The 17,498-nt window shown below is 37.3% G+C and overlaps 1 long non-coding RNA gene across 1 annotated transcript in view; it reads left to right on the top strand.

Moving 5' to 3' along the window:
- The window catches only part of LOC138995428 (uncharacterized), a 72,895-nt gene extending 58,349 nt beyond the window's left edge, over positions 1 to 14,546 (top strand). The window contains exons 2-3 of the long non-coding RNA XR_011468625.1: positions 9,118 to 9,215; positions 13,067 to 14,546. This is a non-coding gene — a long non-coding RNA (uncharacterized lncRNA). The remainder of the gene's footprint in view (positions 1 to 9,117; positions 9,216 to 13,066) is intronic.
- The last annotated feature ends 2,952 nt before the right edge of the window (positions 14,547 to 17,498 follow it).

Raw genomic sequence — 17,498 nt, 5'->3', positions numbered from 1 at the left:
AAATAATAAAAAGAAGTCATTCAAGTGTAGACACAAGCATTGAAATAAGGTTGGCTATTTGGCTTCTTTCTTTACCCATCCAGGTAACTGCCACTCCTTAAGTAGAAAAGCTAGCGGACCATGCTCTCCATTTCATCTCAATTAATTACTTGCAAGCAGATTGGACACCGAGACCAATTACTTTCTGAATTTACTTATTAAAGCCCACACTTTATATGTTTTGAAAAAAAAATACTGAGTCAAGTAAAGGAAACTTCTGTGTGGTATTTGGGTTAGATAAATCTATGTCATTAAGAGAAATAAAGTTTAGGTAATAAATGATAGTTTGCACTGAGAAAAATGTATGAATGTCCTTGATTTCGCCCATAAAGTAAAACCTACTTCTAAGAAAAACCTCCCTGGGAGGCAAAATGTCAGGCACATAAATAGTGCATTAAAAGACATTTATACAAAAGTAAGCTTCAAATGAACTCTATAAAACTACAACTGCAAGAGCAGACTTATAAATCAAATCAACATTAAACAAGTGTAACAATTGTATGTGTCAATATTGCAATGGAAGTTATTAGTTTACAGATCTACCTTGAAACTGTAGGATATAGTAGAATGGCAGCCACATGAACTAGAAACTCTAAAGAAAACAGTTACAGACAGTTGTACTAGAAATATATATGAGTTTCAAAATTTTAATTGGGAATTCATTCTTAACTCCAAAAAATTAATATTCTTTTCATTTAAAAAGAAGGAAAAGAAATTTAATATGCAATCTTATTATTTTCTATTTTTTGTTCATGAAGAATATGTTTGTTCATTTTCAACTAAGATTTACCAATACTCCATAAAATTTATATCTATGAAAATGCCCATTAACATATGCTGATTGTAAATGCTAAGCATGACTTTACATGTCTTTGACTATATATGGAAATTATATATAAAGGCATATAATTTGATTTCAATTTAATGTAAGCAATATTTTTATGTCATTGAGTTGCAAAAACTATTGTTTGAAATTAAAATAAAAAGCACCTGTGTTCAAATTGATACATTTGCTAGCTGTCATTTTGAGCAAGTTAGTAAACCTCTTTGAGCCAAAATTTTCTCATATGCAATATGATAAAAACAATGTCTTATGGGATTTTTATGAAATTGAGTAAGAAAACACATGTAAGTAGCTACAATAATGCATTGCATATATCAAGCATTCATCATCCCTAATTTTAGGCATCATAACTGATTTTAATTGAACTTTCTCATACACAGGAAGAAATACACAATACTAACTCAATAAGTCCCCTAAAATATTGTCTAGTTACGGACAAAATTTATTACAAAATAGAATTTGAGTAATATCCAATATCCCTTTTTTTATTAAAAACATAGACACATAAGCATATGTTTCTCATTTTAATCAAAGAGAGAAGAAGAAAGGGATTCCAAAAGGTATATTTTCTCAGCAAAAGAAGTTCTAGAAGAGAAGTGTTTTGATTTGGACTTCAATTGCATGTATCTATATATATAAAAGCCTAAGTGACCAGAACGACCAGAATGACCAGTCGCTATGATGTGTACTGACTGCCAGGGAGCAGACACTCAATGCAGGAGCTGCTCCCTGGTGGTCAGTGTGCTCCCACAGCCAAGCTACCCTGGCTGGCCATCCTCCCGCGGTCCCTCCCCCCTGGCTGGCCAACCTTCTGTGGTCCCTGGCCAGCAGGCTCCAATCACCCTATTGGGGCCAGCCCCCGGGTTGGGATGGGGAACTGGAGGTGGGTGGCGGCAGATGCAACCCCTTTCCCAGTGGGGCCTAAGCCAGCTCCCTCCTCAGGGCCAGTGGCCAACCTCCTGTGCCCCATCCCTCCCCCCAGCCAGCAGGCCCCAATTGGCCCACCGCCTGCCCAGCACAGTGGCGGTGGTGGTGGTGGAGTGGCAGCAAAGGAAGGAGGAGGGGGGAGGTGGGGAACCACACAGTGGTGGGGCGCCAACAATGGTGGTGTTGGCATCCGGCATCCGTTCCTTCCACACTCAGCCCGGTGACTGTTGCCTCCTCTCCGACCCAGCCCTGATCTTGGGGCCAGGCCTAGGGACCCCACCCATGCATGAATTTCATGCACTGGGCCTCTAGTTTGATTATATAACTGTCCCTTCCCTAATTAAACTACTTTTATTTTGTGCTTTTCAATTTATCTGAATATCAACCTTATATTGAGGATAATAATATAATCTAATAATAGACAAACAGGGTAATTGACCATACGTTCACTACACTTCCCATTGGCTAATCAGCACAGTATTCAAATTAACCACCAACAAAGATGGCGGTTAATTTGCATATACCAGCTGGGAGCGAAGACTGAAGACAACATGGAAGCGAAGTGCTACAGAAGGGAGCTAAGTAGAGGTGGCTGGGAGGCGGGAGGGCAAACCCAGCCACAGCGGCTGGAGGCGAGAGGGGAAACCCAGCCGCAGCGGCTGGGAGGCGGGAGCGAAGCCTGCCTCAGCGGGTTTCGCTCCCTTCTCTGCTTTGTTCCAGCAGCAGGAAGCCCTATTCTTGCAGGAATCCTCCTGCAACGGGCCTCTAGTAGTGATAATAAAGAGATTAAAACAGTTTCTGGCATGTGGAAATTTAGGCACATAAAATGTTCCTTTAAAAGTTTAGTATTCTTGTTTGAATGCAGTAGCTGTTATTGTCTGAAATGCTTAGGTTTTAAAAGTCAATCTGAGAGTGCTGTAATATAAGAAGAACATGGATTGCAGAAACAAAATATCTGGGTGTCGATATCAGCCTTGCTGTTTACAGCTGTATGGTTTTTTTAAAAAATAAATTTTTTATGACTCAGATTTTTCATTTCAAAAGGGATGATGGTATTCATCATACTTAGTTCATGTTTGTTACACAGAGGAGTGAAATAAAAGGAAGGCACTTATATAGTATCTGGCTTATAGACAATGTTTTAAAAAATAGGTATTAGCCCTGGCCAGTTTGGCTCAGTGGATGGAGAGTCAGCCTGTGGACTGAAGGGTCGCAGGTTCAATTCTGGACAAGAGCACATACCTTGGGTGCAGGATCCTCCCTGGCCCGGGCCCTGGTCAGGGCTCATGCAGGAGGCAACCAATCGATGTGTTTCTCTTACGTCGATGTTTTTCTCTATCTTTCCCTCTCTCTTCCACTCTCCTTGAAAAAACAAACAAACAAAAAAAATCTATGGAAAAATATCCTTGAATGAGGATTAATTAAAAAAAAAGAAAAAAAGAAAAAAAAAATGGGTTTCTTATTGCTTCCAAAATGAAATTTACATAGTGTCCTCTGGATTTAAAAGTTATTTATTATCTGCCTTTGATATAGCATTCCACACTTAGAGTTTTTCTTTTGGGTCTTCTCTTCTGTATATTACTATATATTACAAATAAACAGATTTTATCATCTCCCCACCTGTTAACTACAATCCATCCATTTTTACTTCTAGCTCTATCGTATGCAAGCCCAGCTTCACAATCTATTTCATTAACAAAGTCTACTAAGAACATATGATACTTAAGGAGTTTTCTTGCTCTCTACTGTTCTTATCACATTTACATATATAAAAGCCTAAGTGACCATTACGACAGAACAACCAGAATGAGTGGAATGACCAGTCACTATGATGCACACTGACCACCAGAGGGCAGATGCTCAATGCAGGAGCTGCCCCCAGTTTGCAGTCCCCCATCACCGGTGGGGCCTGCCAGCTAACTTCCCAGTTCCTCCCCCGGACTGACAGGTCCCAATTGCCTGATTGGGGTTGGCCCCAGGCTGGAATAGGGAACCGGGAGTGGGTGGCGGTGGATGTGGATGGCAAGGGAAGGAGTAGGGGGTTGGGGGGAGGGGGAGGGTGTGGAGGTGGGAAACCATACAGTGGTGGTGTGCAGGTGGCAAGGGAAGGAGGAGGCGGGTAGGTGAGGAACCGCATGGTGGTGGCACATGGGTGGCAAGAAAAGGAGGAGGCGGGAAAGCGGGAGATGGGGACCCTGATCAGCCCTGATCGCCAGCCAGGCCTAGGGACCCCATTCATGCATGAATTTTGTGCACCGGGCTTCTAGTATTCTATATATTTGCCATCTTTATATGACAACCTATATCAATAATTCATTCAAGAGAATACTTTATCAAATTATAATTCATTTTGTTGATGAATCTATGTGAGTATAAGAATTCTGGAGGGTTCTTATCATAAATGGATTTTGAATTTTGTCAAATTCTATTCCTATATATGTTGAGATGATCATATAATTTTATTCATTCTATTAATGAGGTTTATCACATTTATTGATTTGAGCATGTTGAACCATCTTTGCAACCCAGGGATACATCCCACTTGATCATGGTGTACTATCCTTTCAATGTCCTGTTGAATTTAGTTTAGTATTTGTTGAGAATTTTGCATGTATATTCACCAGGGATATTGGCCTACAGTTTCTTTTTGTTTTTGTTGCTCTTGTATCAGGCTAATGCTGATTATCTGCCTTATCTGGCGTTGTTATCAGGCTAATGCTGGCTTCATAAAATAAGTTTGGGAGTGTTCCTTCCTCTTTAATTTTTTGAATAAAATATTTTTCCCAGAGGTCACTATATATGGGAATGAGGCTTACTTTCAAGCTTTTCCTAGACACCTAGACAGAAGCAAAAGTTTGAGCAACAATACGCAGGCTAGAGCTACTTTTTATTACCTCCCTCTTCATCTCCTTACACTTACATAATAATATAGTGCATTTCTTGATTCTTTTCTCTTGATTCAAGGAAAATAATTAACACATGATTTACAATAAAACGTCTGTGATTTCTGACAAATATTAGTATTTATTTATTTATTTATTTATTTTTTTAAATATATTTTTTATTAATTTTTTACAGAGAGGAAGGGAGAGAGATAGAGAGCTAGAAACATTGATGAGAGAGAAACATCGATCAGCTGCCTCCTGCACATCTCCCACTGGGGATGTGCCCGCCACCCAGGTACATGCCCTTGACCGGAATCGAACCTGGGACCCTTCAGTCTGCAGGCCGACGCTCTAGCCACTGAGCCAAACCGGTTTCGGCAAATATTAGTATTTAAGGACCATTTTCATTTCAAAGAAAGATTAATGTGAGAAGAAAAATGATTGAAGATCTAAGGAGTTGGATAATTTTTAAGTTTAGATTCTATGCCACAATTCATATTTCTCTGTACAGACCTCATCTGTCTATGTGTAAAGCTGTTCTGATCTATGCATGAATTATACCCTTTGGATGTTTTCAGATCAGTACAATTAGATAGGGCAATGTTATATAATAAACTTTATAAAAGTACTAAGCTTTTAATATTTTTTCAAATATGTAATTGTTTAATAAAATTAAGATAGCTAATTCTGCTCAAATTTGGTAATGAGAGAAATCCAAAGTAGAATTTTTATAATTTCATTTTGACTGCTGGAAACATGTAATGACATTTTCTACCTGTCCAATTAAATAGGAGAAACAATTCATTAGATGTAATTTAATATTTTCTAAAGAATTATAACTGTAAAAGGTCAAAATCAGCCTGGGACTAATATGTGTTATTTTTTATCAGAGTTGTATTGGCATACAGAAAATCTTTGTGTGTTTTTTAAAGGTTATTTAAAACAATTAGTCAATAAATGACAAAGAAAAATACTTGTATATTTGCTGAAAGTAATTTAAAATAATTTAAAGTGAAATTACTTAGGAAAATGAGTTTGGACAAAGTTACTAACTTGGGGATGTTATTTGCTAATAGACAAATAAAATATAATGTTGCTACACAAATCCAATATTACCACCTGCATTCTTAAGAACATTTTTCCGTTAGTTGTATAGGTATCTTAATTTATATGAAAGTTATATAAATTCTAAGAAAGTTATATAAATTCTAGGTAACTAAGCAGAATTAGGACATTAATGAAGAATAAAGAACTTCAATTGTTCCTTCAATTTGTCAAATCGTATAAATGAGGTACAACTTATAAGAGCTATAGGAGACTATCTTCAAAATAAGATTTAATATGTAAAATTATATATGATTGATATTTAAAACTGTTTTTATTATTTTAAAGCTCATTTGATAAAGGGTATGTCTTTAATTGTTTTTGAAACTTTTGATAAAAAGTGGTATGCCGTAGCCATGCCTACCTATACCAAATAAGGACCGAGACATTTCAAATGTATGTGGTAGTCTTTTAAGAAGTAAAACTATAGTTTTTGAGACAACTAACATATATCATTGCTTTATTCAGTCATAATTTACTTATTCAGCTATTATTATTTGCCATTTTACCCTCTGGAAACAGATTATTACAATAGACAAATGAAGATATACATGGTAAAATTCCATTTATTCATTTGTTTGCTTGTTCCTTTATGTGATAAAAAACTAAAATAAGTGACTATTGCTATTCTATGATATCCTAAGTCTCAGGGGAAATATAGATAAAGTCATACTATATAATAAAAGGCTAATATGCAAATAGACCAAATGACAGAACAACTGGTCACTATGATGTGCGCTGACCACCAGGGGGTGTGCGCAGAATATGATGGGCATTGGCCATGGCGAGATGGTGGAGCAGATGAGCAGGGGCGTCAGACCAAGGCAGGGCACCAGGGAGAGCCTCTGGTGGTTACGGAAAATTCTCTGCTCCTACACACTGTGGTCCCACTTGGTGCTTGCACCTGCTGCCAGCGCCAGCCCTGCTCACATGCACTGCCAGTGCCCGGCGCCAGCCCCAATTGCTCTGTGCAGTCAGCAGGTGTGAGCGGGGCCAGCGCTGTCAGTGCATGGCAATGATGGTGGCTGGAGCAGGGCTGCTGGCAGACAGGGGACCGAGGGCTGCAACAGCAGGGGCCGGGCAGGGGCATGAAGGATGGGCCGAGACCTGCCCCTTTGCCCACTGCAGCTTCGCGGCCCACAGTTCCTTTCAAGGTACACGAATTCATGCACTGGGCCCCTAGTATATAAATAAAGTGGCTAGAGAAAACCTACTGAGAAATGGATGTTGAATAAAAATTGAGCTAACAAGTCACATAACAATAGAATCATGACATTTCAGCGAGAAGAGAAAAAAAGAGCAGACATCCTGAGGAAGAGATTTAGTTGTGTGTTGAAAGAACAAGAAGTTTAGTGCAGCTTGTGAAAAATAAGCCAGAAGGAAAGTAATGGAAGGCATCACAGATGTACATGTGTGCTGTGCCAGCACAGCCAAGGGTTTGGTGAGCCTGAGGAGGGTGCGGCGAAGGACGTAGAAAAGACATACAAAGAGAATAAGCTGGGTCTAGGTCAGGGGTGGGCAAACTTTTTGACTTGAGGGCCACAGTGGGTTCTTAAACTGGACCGGAGGGCTGGAACAAAAGCATGGATGGAGTGTTGGTGTGAACTAATATAAATTCAAAGTAAACATCATTACATAAAAGGGTACGGTCTTTTTTTTTTTTAGTTTTATTCATTTCAAACGGGCCGGATCCGGCCTGCAGGCCGTAGTTTGCCCACGGCTGGTCTAGGTGGATCTCCTGTGCCTGGCTGAGGCCACAGAGAGAAATCCAGACAGCAAGCTGAGCCTTTATTTTATAGACAGAGGTAAACAAGGTAGTGGTCACCATAGTTACAATGTTCTTGTGAGTTTCGCTTGTTTTGGCAGCACTTGCTGCACCTCCCACAGCCCATTAGCTACCCAGATAAGATCTAGGGAGAGTCATAAGGTCAAGCCTAATTATGCTAAGAGGGCTATGCCCTCTAAGCTGGGACTTGTTTGTGGTTTTGCCAACAGGTCCCTTCTAGGTTTAACCCTATAGCCGCACCCTTCAACATGGATAACCAAATATGTACTGACCTTCTGCTTTTATCCCAAGTGAGATGAAAAGCCATTGGAGAGTTTAGAGCATAGACATAACATGACTTAACTTTCTACTTAACGAGATAGCTTAGACTTCTGCCTTTAGGATCTATTGGAAGGAAGCATGTCTAAAAACAGAGTGTTAGTGGGCTCTTACAATAATCTAGGCTACAAAAGGTTGTGGCTTGGACTAGCTTAACCCCTAGAGTGCCAGGGAGCTCGATCGTGCTCCTCCTGTCTTTTGCCAAAAGTGCTGGGAGAGCTATCAAAGCTTCAAAATGGCGTCCAGTTCTAAGTCTGCTTTTATTAGTGATGATGATATTGCTAAATATGTCAATGTAGTAAAGGTTTCCTTAAGTTTTTGAATAGTAACTTCATTTACTTGTGATTCATATTTTTTTTCCTAAACTGCTGTAAAATCAGCAAAAATGCCTTGGCACTTTTAGCATAGTTCCTAGGATATTGGTTGGCACTTAAAGGATTGATAGCAGTTTAGGAAATGAGAAGTTGTCAGATACAGAGTATATTCTTTATGTAGAACTGCCAAGATTTACTGATAAATTAGTTGTGAACTATGAAAGAAAAAAGTGAAGAATGACTAAGAGGTCCAGAAGAAGAATACAATTGGGAATCATCATCATTTATTGTACTTAAGGACATCAACCTGCTTGATCAACTAAAGAAAAAAAAGAAGTCTAAGGACTAAGAATTGTGGTACCCAACATTAAGGAGTCCTATTTATAAAGATGAACTTCCAAAGGAAACTAAAAAGTAAGTGACCAATGAGGAGGGAATCAGGAGAGTGTGAGCTTGGAAGAGAAGCCCGTGTTTCAAAGACAGCGAAATGTGACTAATGCTTTCTCGGGTCAGTAGATTCAAATTTGGCTATTGGAGTTAGCCAGTACATGTTATCAGTGATTATGACAAAGCTATTTTGTAAAGCATTATAGGCAAAAGCCAGACTACAAAAAGCTGGAAGGGATGGTGAAGAAAGCAATTTAAAATAGTGAATATCAACAACCTGATCAAAGCATCTCAAAAGCAAGAGTTCTTAACCTTAAAAATAATATCTAGGAAAAGTCTAATGCTCTAATTTCAAAGTGATAGTGAGTATAAAAGATATTTAGAGATATATATGTTAAAAATATTTAGTTACAACTAATACTCTGTGGTAGGTTCTCAACATGTGTAATTGAAGAACATTATGTTCAGTCAGTTAAAATACAAATAACATTTTTTCTTTTTTAATTCATGTAGATTGACCTCCTGAATTCCATCCACACTTGTGTTCCGTGGACTCTGTATTGAGAGTCTCTACTGTAAAAGGATTGGTATCTGAAGGATGAAACCTCCAGGTAAGATGTGTTTATCTTTTCATTTCTGAGGAGAATATTAGCAGCATGGATGGAAGACAAATGTAGAGAAAGATCACATTCATAACAAAACCTACTGATCTGGGAGAAGGAAGTGATAACTTTTGGAACTTTATCCTTGAGCAAAAAGGGGAGTGGAATAAGGCACTTAAGTGGAGGAATCAAGTTCAAGGGAGCACAGACTTTAATAATGGGGGAAATGGCACAAAATGTGGGCAAAGATGACTCGTGGTGTTTATAGAATTCCCTTCTGATGTAGTCAATTTTATCTGTGAAATAACAAAGCAGACAAATAGTGGAGAGTAGATACTGGGAAGGAGGATTTGAAGAAGGAGGACAATAAAAATTTTCTTATAAAACAATGGGAGAGGGAAAGGCCTAAAGTAATATAATGTATGTCTGGTATTAATACATTTAAGTTGAGAATAGTCTTCAGGTTTCTATGTTTCTTCACTAATTTAGGCTGCATAGAAGTCAATGTGGAGTAATTGAAGAATTGGATTTAATCAGGGTTGTCTATTTGTAACCATCATTCAGTCATTAATTCAAGAAGTATGCCTTCATTGCCCTAGCTGGTTTGGCTCAGTGGATAGAGCATGGTCCTGCGGACTGAAGGGTCCTGGGTTCGATTCCAGTCAAGAGCACATGCCCAGTTGCAGGCTTGATCCTCAGTTGGGGGCGTGCAGGAGGCAGCTGATCAATATTCAATGATTCTCTTTCATTATTCATGTTTCTATCTCCCTCTCCCTCTATTTCCTCTCTGAAATAACTAAAGATATATTTTTTTAAAAAAGAGAGACCTGTAGGTCTTAAATTAAAAAAAAATTAAAAAAAGAAGTACTCCTTCAAACACTGGGCATACTGCTGTAAACAAGATGATAAAGCTTCTGCTCTTATTGATCTTGTAACTGCAGGGAAGAAACATAATCAAGGAACAAGTTAAAAGTATGATGATATGAACACCATAGTAAAGTAGGGCTTTCCCTACTTAGGAATGTAAATCCCATGTAGGATGAAAAAGAAATCTATTAGGAAACTATGTCCTTTCAGACCAAAAGAGTGTATTGTCATTTGGGAAAAATATAAGGAGAAAAAGGGTCATTTAACAGGTAAAGAAAAAAATACATTTTATTTCCTTTTGGAAGTTGTCATACAAGATCTTTTAATCTGGCAAAATATGACATTTGATTTAATTATTTTGACAAGCTATATAGAAATATGATAAATACTTCATTTAATATTTATTCCCATGCAATCGCTCAATGTACAAACAACTATCTGCATTTATTTTTCAGTGATTTGTTTGCTCTTTATATATTCACCTCCTTCCAAAAATAAAACCTCTTCAGCTCTAGGGATGAGTAAAGCAAAGTCTCTGCTTATGTGTAATTTATAGTATAATAGAGTGACTCATGATTTAGTCCCTATGGAAAATTTATGAGTTAAAATTTCTACCTTACTTATTTGATTTTTGCCATGCTTATAATTTATTGACATGCTGTCTACCTCCTCCCACTAAAATTTAATGAACAAGAACCAGGTCCCTCTGTTTCGGGCTGTATCCTGAGAGCCTGTAACTATTCCGGACATAGTTAGTGTTCTATCCATTGAATGAATAGATGAATGAGAGAATGAAGGAATGCATGAATGATGAACATTATTCAAACTTGGTATCTGTGAATATGGAATCAGATATTGCCTTTCATTTTCCAGTAAGATGAAGAATTTGTTTTGTAGGGAAAGAAAAGCAGAGTTCATTAAATAGAATGAAGGCAAGTTTATGCTAATGTGTAAAGAATTGTTTGTTTAGGCTGCAGAGTTGCTGTATAAGAGGTGGCTCTAGGGATACAAGTTTGTGAGTTTATGAATACAAGGATTAGAGTGACTTCTGTATGTCTATAAGTATGCATAAAGCACTTTCTTCCACTCTTCCTTCAATGACATCACTGATGATCTATCATTCGTATAAGTAATAAAGATTACACAGAATCAGGGCCATTAGCTTTTGATATCCTGCTGTTACTAATATGCTTGTTTTCATGACCATTCTTTATATTGGCAGGTTTAATTTGGTTAGTGGTTTTTCTGTTGAATTTGTTTATCTAATTGCACTCATTTTCCTAAAAATGATACATCTATATCTGACTGTGCATATGCACACATTTGCATGGTTTTCTGGAACTCTAAAGTAAGCTGTTTTTCTTGTTATGGTTTATTATGTCTTGATATTGTCCTGTGAGCAACTACTCCACTGAACCTCATTTAAAAAACTTTCAAATGCATAACAATGATTTTTCTATCTTATACATATATGTCTAGAAAAAGAAAGCAATGTATCAGTATTCAAAGTAAATTAGTAATCCAAGGTACTATTCTTTGTCATTTTGTCTTGCCATGAATGCTTCATAACAAATACTGTTCAAACTGCTCTGAAAGATCTAAATATGACATCTCTAACAGGTTCAAGTCTTGTAGTCACGGAGAAATGTGAACACTTCAAAATTCCCAAGCCTAGATAAATAAAATGTCCTTCTGGAATCCAATAATAAGTTCTGTAAAATGATATACAACCAGTAGGTTACAAATGATTGACACCTGAGGAAAAAAAAATATAGTAATTAGTTGCTGTAGAACATGATTCTACTAGCCATGTAAATAATAATATTAATATTAATATCAGTAAAAAATGCATTTGTCTATGTGTCCTTAGCTTTGTGGCATTTTAATCTATACTGTGAAATGTGTATTTAGATTTTGCATTATTATACAAACATCACTGTTGCAGGAATCATGACCAAGCAAGAAATAAATTAAAAAAATAACATCAGGTCAGTAATGTAGATGTTGGTGGATAAGAATTATTTGCTCTGTCAGTGTAACACTTTAATGCTTTATACTTACAGTTAAGATTTAATTTTATGTACAGCAATGATTTTTGTATTTTGTATTTTGAATGAAATCACTGCTTAGAACACTGAATTTGCCTAAAGGGGTTGATGGCTGTGGTAGCTTCCCAAAGGGCATGACTTTCTCTCAGGAAATTGTTTATTCACACACACACACACACACACACACACACACACACGACTGCTCAACCTTTGATCTGATACACCTACACATCGTTTCTTCCTCAAATGGTTCTTTATTTTAAAACCAAAAAGTACAAACATGAATATGACAAAATTAGTAAATACATTTATCCAGATAAATTAGAGAAAAATAATTTCTCATATGTGGAGAAACCGGAAATTTTAAAAAAGTGGGGGAAGTAGAGAAGAAAAAGATACAAAAACAAAAAACGAATGGAAAGAGTAAAATTGATCAAGCTAAAAATGAAGGAAACAAGAAAAGAAAATAATAGAAAGATGACCTTTTAAGAACTCTTGGTATTGCTTGAAAAATACTCTTTTCTCTATAATTTTTGACCCTCCAGCTATACAAGTGTTTCTCCCATCTATACCTCTTGGACCAAACTGTTTAGAAGGAGAACCCAAGTGGAATGATTACTCGTTAGGCCAAGATTGTTTAGCTCCTATTCCAAATCCTTGTCATGGCACTCATACTGTTCTTACCTCTGTTTCTTTCTTCTTTCCCTTTGACTAGCATTTCCTTTTTATTTGCAAAACAAACCTGAAGGTCACCCAGCATTTCCTGGACTACTTCAGACTTATTTTGGCAGCCTGTCATTCTCCTGTTCACCCTGGCAGGAAAGTGACCATTACTGACATGTCACTTCAAATAATTCAGTCCTTCCACAAAGCCAGACATGTAATTAAAGACAAATGGTAAAGAAACCCTTAAAGCTTCTAAGCTTTTATAACTTGTCTTCACAGCTTCCTATAACTTCTGTTTGAAAGAAGCTTGTAACCATCTGGAATACCTTCAAATCAATGACAGGACCGCAATGGGACCGTATCTTGGATGGTACTGATTGATTTTCCATAGTAGTTTGGTAACCGTAAAAATGGAGGACAACTTAATGTGCTCTCACCTCCCCGTGGAAATAGAGAGTTTCATTGTTCATCGTCAAAATGATATTTTTCAGACCTGGCTTATAAAATGCAGAAAATGTTTAAAATTCTGTAATTTAACTGTAATAAAAGAGAAAGTACTGAATATTAGAATAAAATTTTGGAGTCACTGCATTCGTAAATCAATTTTCGAAGTTTTACTTTGAATACCCTTCTTACTCCAGTTTGTAGTTTTCTATTGTCATTGAAGAACTGTACCTTTTTATTATTATTTATATCAATTAACCAGGTAAATTTCTATTGGAAAACACAATAAGTAGAACAGATGTGGATGGCATTTTGCTTTGTTTGAGTATCCTAAAGTGCTAGAGCATAGCTGACATCTAGTGGAAGAACAGCAACACTGGCAAAATGAGGATCATCTGGTTCAAGATAATACCTATGAAATTGTATTCACAGACCCTCAAGTATTATAATCTATGAGAAAATAATTATAATATAATTTAAAAGTATTATCATCTTTCTTCTTTGAGATTTGTGTGTTTGTGTATGTATGTGTTTGTGTGTATTTGTAAATAAAAGTGGGGATGTGAGAATTATGATTATCAAGATCTAGACATTCAAATTAATTTGACAAGTAATAAGTATTTTGTCAAGTAATAAGTTTATAAGAATACAATATCATAAATTTGGTCTTAGTATTTTCTATTTTTCTCAGGGAGTGAAGTTATTTTAATACCATCAAAAACAAGTAAATCCAATATAGAGGAATATTGAAGAGCACCTCTCTTCTCTTAATCATTAAACTTCCCTATCTACACCCTAAAGGCAGTTTTGTTAAAGAATAAAGGTGTTCCTTCCAGAGTCTCAAATTAGTATGCAAATGTGATGGCAGCTCCAGGTGTAAAAAAATGGTTTATTCATCAGTATTCGCAGTATATAGAGATTGGAAATTAGTAAAACATTTAGCGAATTATTGGTACACACGTTGATCTATGCATGGTTTGAGATCACTGCTCCAAAAGACTTTATAAAATATCTGTGTTGTTGCCATAACCGGTTTGGCTCAGTAGATAGAGCGTCATCCTGTGGACTGAAAGGTCCCAGGTTCGATTCCGGTCAAGGGCATGTACCTTGGTTGCAGGCACATCCCCAGTAGGAGGTGTGTAGGAGGCAGCTGATGGATGTTTCTCTCTCTCGATGTTTCTAAGTCTCTATCTCTCTCCCTTCCTCTCTGTAAAAAATCAATAAAATATATTTAAAAAATATCTGTGTTGTAAAACATCCCATCTGTACATTTTAAGCATACATAAATTATATAACATTATCAACATTAGTATGATATGTATAGAGCATAGACCAAAGACAGTGTATTTTTTAATTCTTCAAAAATATGATTTCTAGAAATTTGTCTGAGTTTAACTGCAGAATCTCCTAAATGTTATATAATTGTGATATATTATAATGACATGGTGATTAAAGATCATAGTTCTTATAGTATATAATAAATCATAAAATAGTCTCGGAATTTTATTAAGAATGATTATTCCTAAAAGCTAAAGAAACTACATTTTAAGAAATTCTCAGGATAAACTGGGAATTTATATGTTAGTTGGTATCAATAACTAATGGTTATTTTTTTTACTCTTCTAATTCATCTCTTTTATTATAAAATACAGTTATTTTAATGAAATGATATCTAAAAAGAAATGCAGATTGCTATACCTCCATACTATCATATCACTACTGACAGTCTTTTGAAACCCCAGCTGGGTAGTTTTATGGACCCTTAGAATATTCAAAGGGCCCTTATTTTGTATAGAATCAGGACCAAAATTATCGACAAACCATGAAAATTCTTTGATCACCTGCACCCAACCTCCTAAAATGTTCCAAACCTACACAAACCACAATTCAGCTCACAGAGACCTCTGTTCTTATGTCAAATTTCACTCCTTCTCCTACTGTAAATTTTTCCTGCTTCTTTCTTTCTTCTTGATGTTTCTTTCTTTTCTTTTGGGAAAAACTCCGGATTTGTGTGGTAGAAAGGAGAGGGCACACAAGTGTCTGCTAAAGATGAAGCAGGTTCCAACCTTGGTTCTTATAATTATACAGCTTTTGGTAAATGATATATTATCATTGTGTCTCAATTTCCTCACAGTGTTTAAATTGTTGAGCTAGACATAGTATATGTGAAAGGGTTTGGCAGCAAATAAATGCTGAATAAATACTAAATAATTTTGTCCCTTAAAAAACTTGTTTCAAAGAAACTTTGAAAACTGTCTCTGATTGGCCATGATTATTAAATTACTAGTGGCCCAGTGTGTGAAATTCGTGCACATTAAAAGGGAATTAATTAGAGGAAATATTTTAATATTGCTATTTGCCCTTTCTCTATAATAGAAGTATTAGAGATGAAAGAAAAGTAGTAAAATGTATATGAAAATCTTCCTCCTGTCAGACTCTGGGGTGTGCCGTGGAAGCCAGAGTCAAGTCCCTGCCCACCTGCAAGTACTTAGAAATAATGTGAGACCCAGACCAAGCCGGCCCCACCCCCATTGGGAGAGATTCAGACCTAGCTAGCCCCACCTCTGTCAAGCCCCGCTGGGCAGGGGGTACACCCTCAGGTCCCCTGGCCCAGCACCAGGTGAGGGGCACAGCCTTAGGACCCCGTCAAGCCGCACTGGGTAGGGGATGTGGCCTGAGATCCCCCGTCAAGCCCCGCCGGTCAGGGGGCACGGCCTGAGGTCCCCCAGCCTCTTTCCAGGGCATATGGCATGCCTTGAGGTCCCTCGTTAAGCCCTTCCAGGCGGGGGGTGCGGCCTGAGGTCCCCTGTCAAGCCCTGCCAGGTGGGGGGTGCAGCCTCAGGTCCCTGCTGATCGCTCATTATGGCTCGTTACAGGAGCCCTGCCTCCGCTGTGGGCGCAGCCATCTTGTGTTATGGGAGCCCCGCCTCTACTGTGGATGCAACCATCTTATGACGGTGTGACGGCATCAGGGTTAATTTGCATATTCCCTCTTTATTATATAGGATTTGACCACACATTTACTATGATGCTGGTTACATTATATCATAACCCATGATTCTCAAATCTTTTTTAGACTGGATCTGAGCTCAAGGATTATATCTCCAACTGCCTATTCAACATTTCAGAAATATTAAAGGAACATTAAACTTAAACTTTACAAAACACAATTACTCATACTCCCCTTCAAAATACACTCACCTCAAATTTTATCTTTCTAGTAAATGAGTTCATCATTCTTTCTGTTTCTTATATCAAAAATTTTATTTTTCACCTAGGCTCTCTGCATTCTATCACCAAATCCTTTCTATTTTGTCATTTCTATTTCTAAGCTCAACTTCATAAACTTACTCCAAGTCATCATCAGCTTTTGACTAGAACCTTGTATCAACCTCCTAACTCCTATTCTTATCTACATGGTTTCTATATCTAGTCTGAACAACCCACCCAAATACTTGTGGATTTACTAACTCATAAATTATAGGTGTCATACCAATATTTGGCCATTCTCTAGGATAATATCAAAATTTCTGATTCTAGTACACAAGGTCACCATGATCTGTCCAGCCTCCTTTTCTAAATTTATATTTTGCCAGACTCTCCCTCATTCTCCACAATCCAGTCCAAACAGTCCCTTTAATGTCTCTTGGGAATGTGTTTTAGTCCATTCAGACTGCTAGAAGAATAACCTTGGCCAACCATTATGTTTTGTAGGTTCACAAGTCCAAGAAGAAGGCACCCGTAGGTTCTGTGTCTAGTGAGAGCCTGCTTCCTGGTTCATAAATGGCTGTCTTCTCACTGTGTCCCCACATGGCGAGGGCCAAGGAGAGCTCTTGAGCTGCTTTTGTAAGAATACTAATCCCATTCCTGAGGTCTCCATTCTCATGACCTAGTTACCTACAAAATGGGTGTAAAAATTAATATATGAATTTGGGGGGGAGGCACAACATTCCGTCTATTAGTAGCCAATCTCATTCCCAATTTGGCTTGTGAATCTGTTATTCCTTCTGACTGAAATATTTTCCCACAAATATTCCCAAAGTTTATTTAATCACTTCTCTGCTCAAATAGAAATGACAAATCATTGCCTGCAGCATCATTTTATTAGTACCTAAATCTATTTATTTATTAATAACTTTAGTATTTTAGGCACACTAACCTTTAAAATATAACTTGCTAGTCTGGCTGGAGTGGCTCAGTGGTTGAGCATTGGCCTATGAACCAGGAGATCAAGGTTTGATTCCTGGTCAGGCCATATATCCTGGTT

Source organism: Myotis yumanensis, unplaced genomic scaffold (assembly GCF_028538775.1).
Source record: "Myotis yumanensis isolate MYYU_CA2020_CCGP unplaced genomic scaffold, mMyoYum1.0.hap1 SCAF_1, whole genome shotgun sequence".
Lineage (NCBI taxonomy): Eukaryota > Metazoa > Chordata > Mammalia > Chiroptera > Vespertilionidae > Myotis > Myotis yumanensis.
The sequence above is the reverse complement of the archived record's forward strand: the minus strand, read 5'-3'. Positions and strand labels throughout refer to the sequence as shown.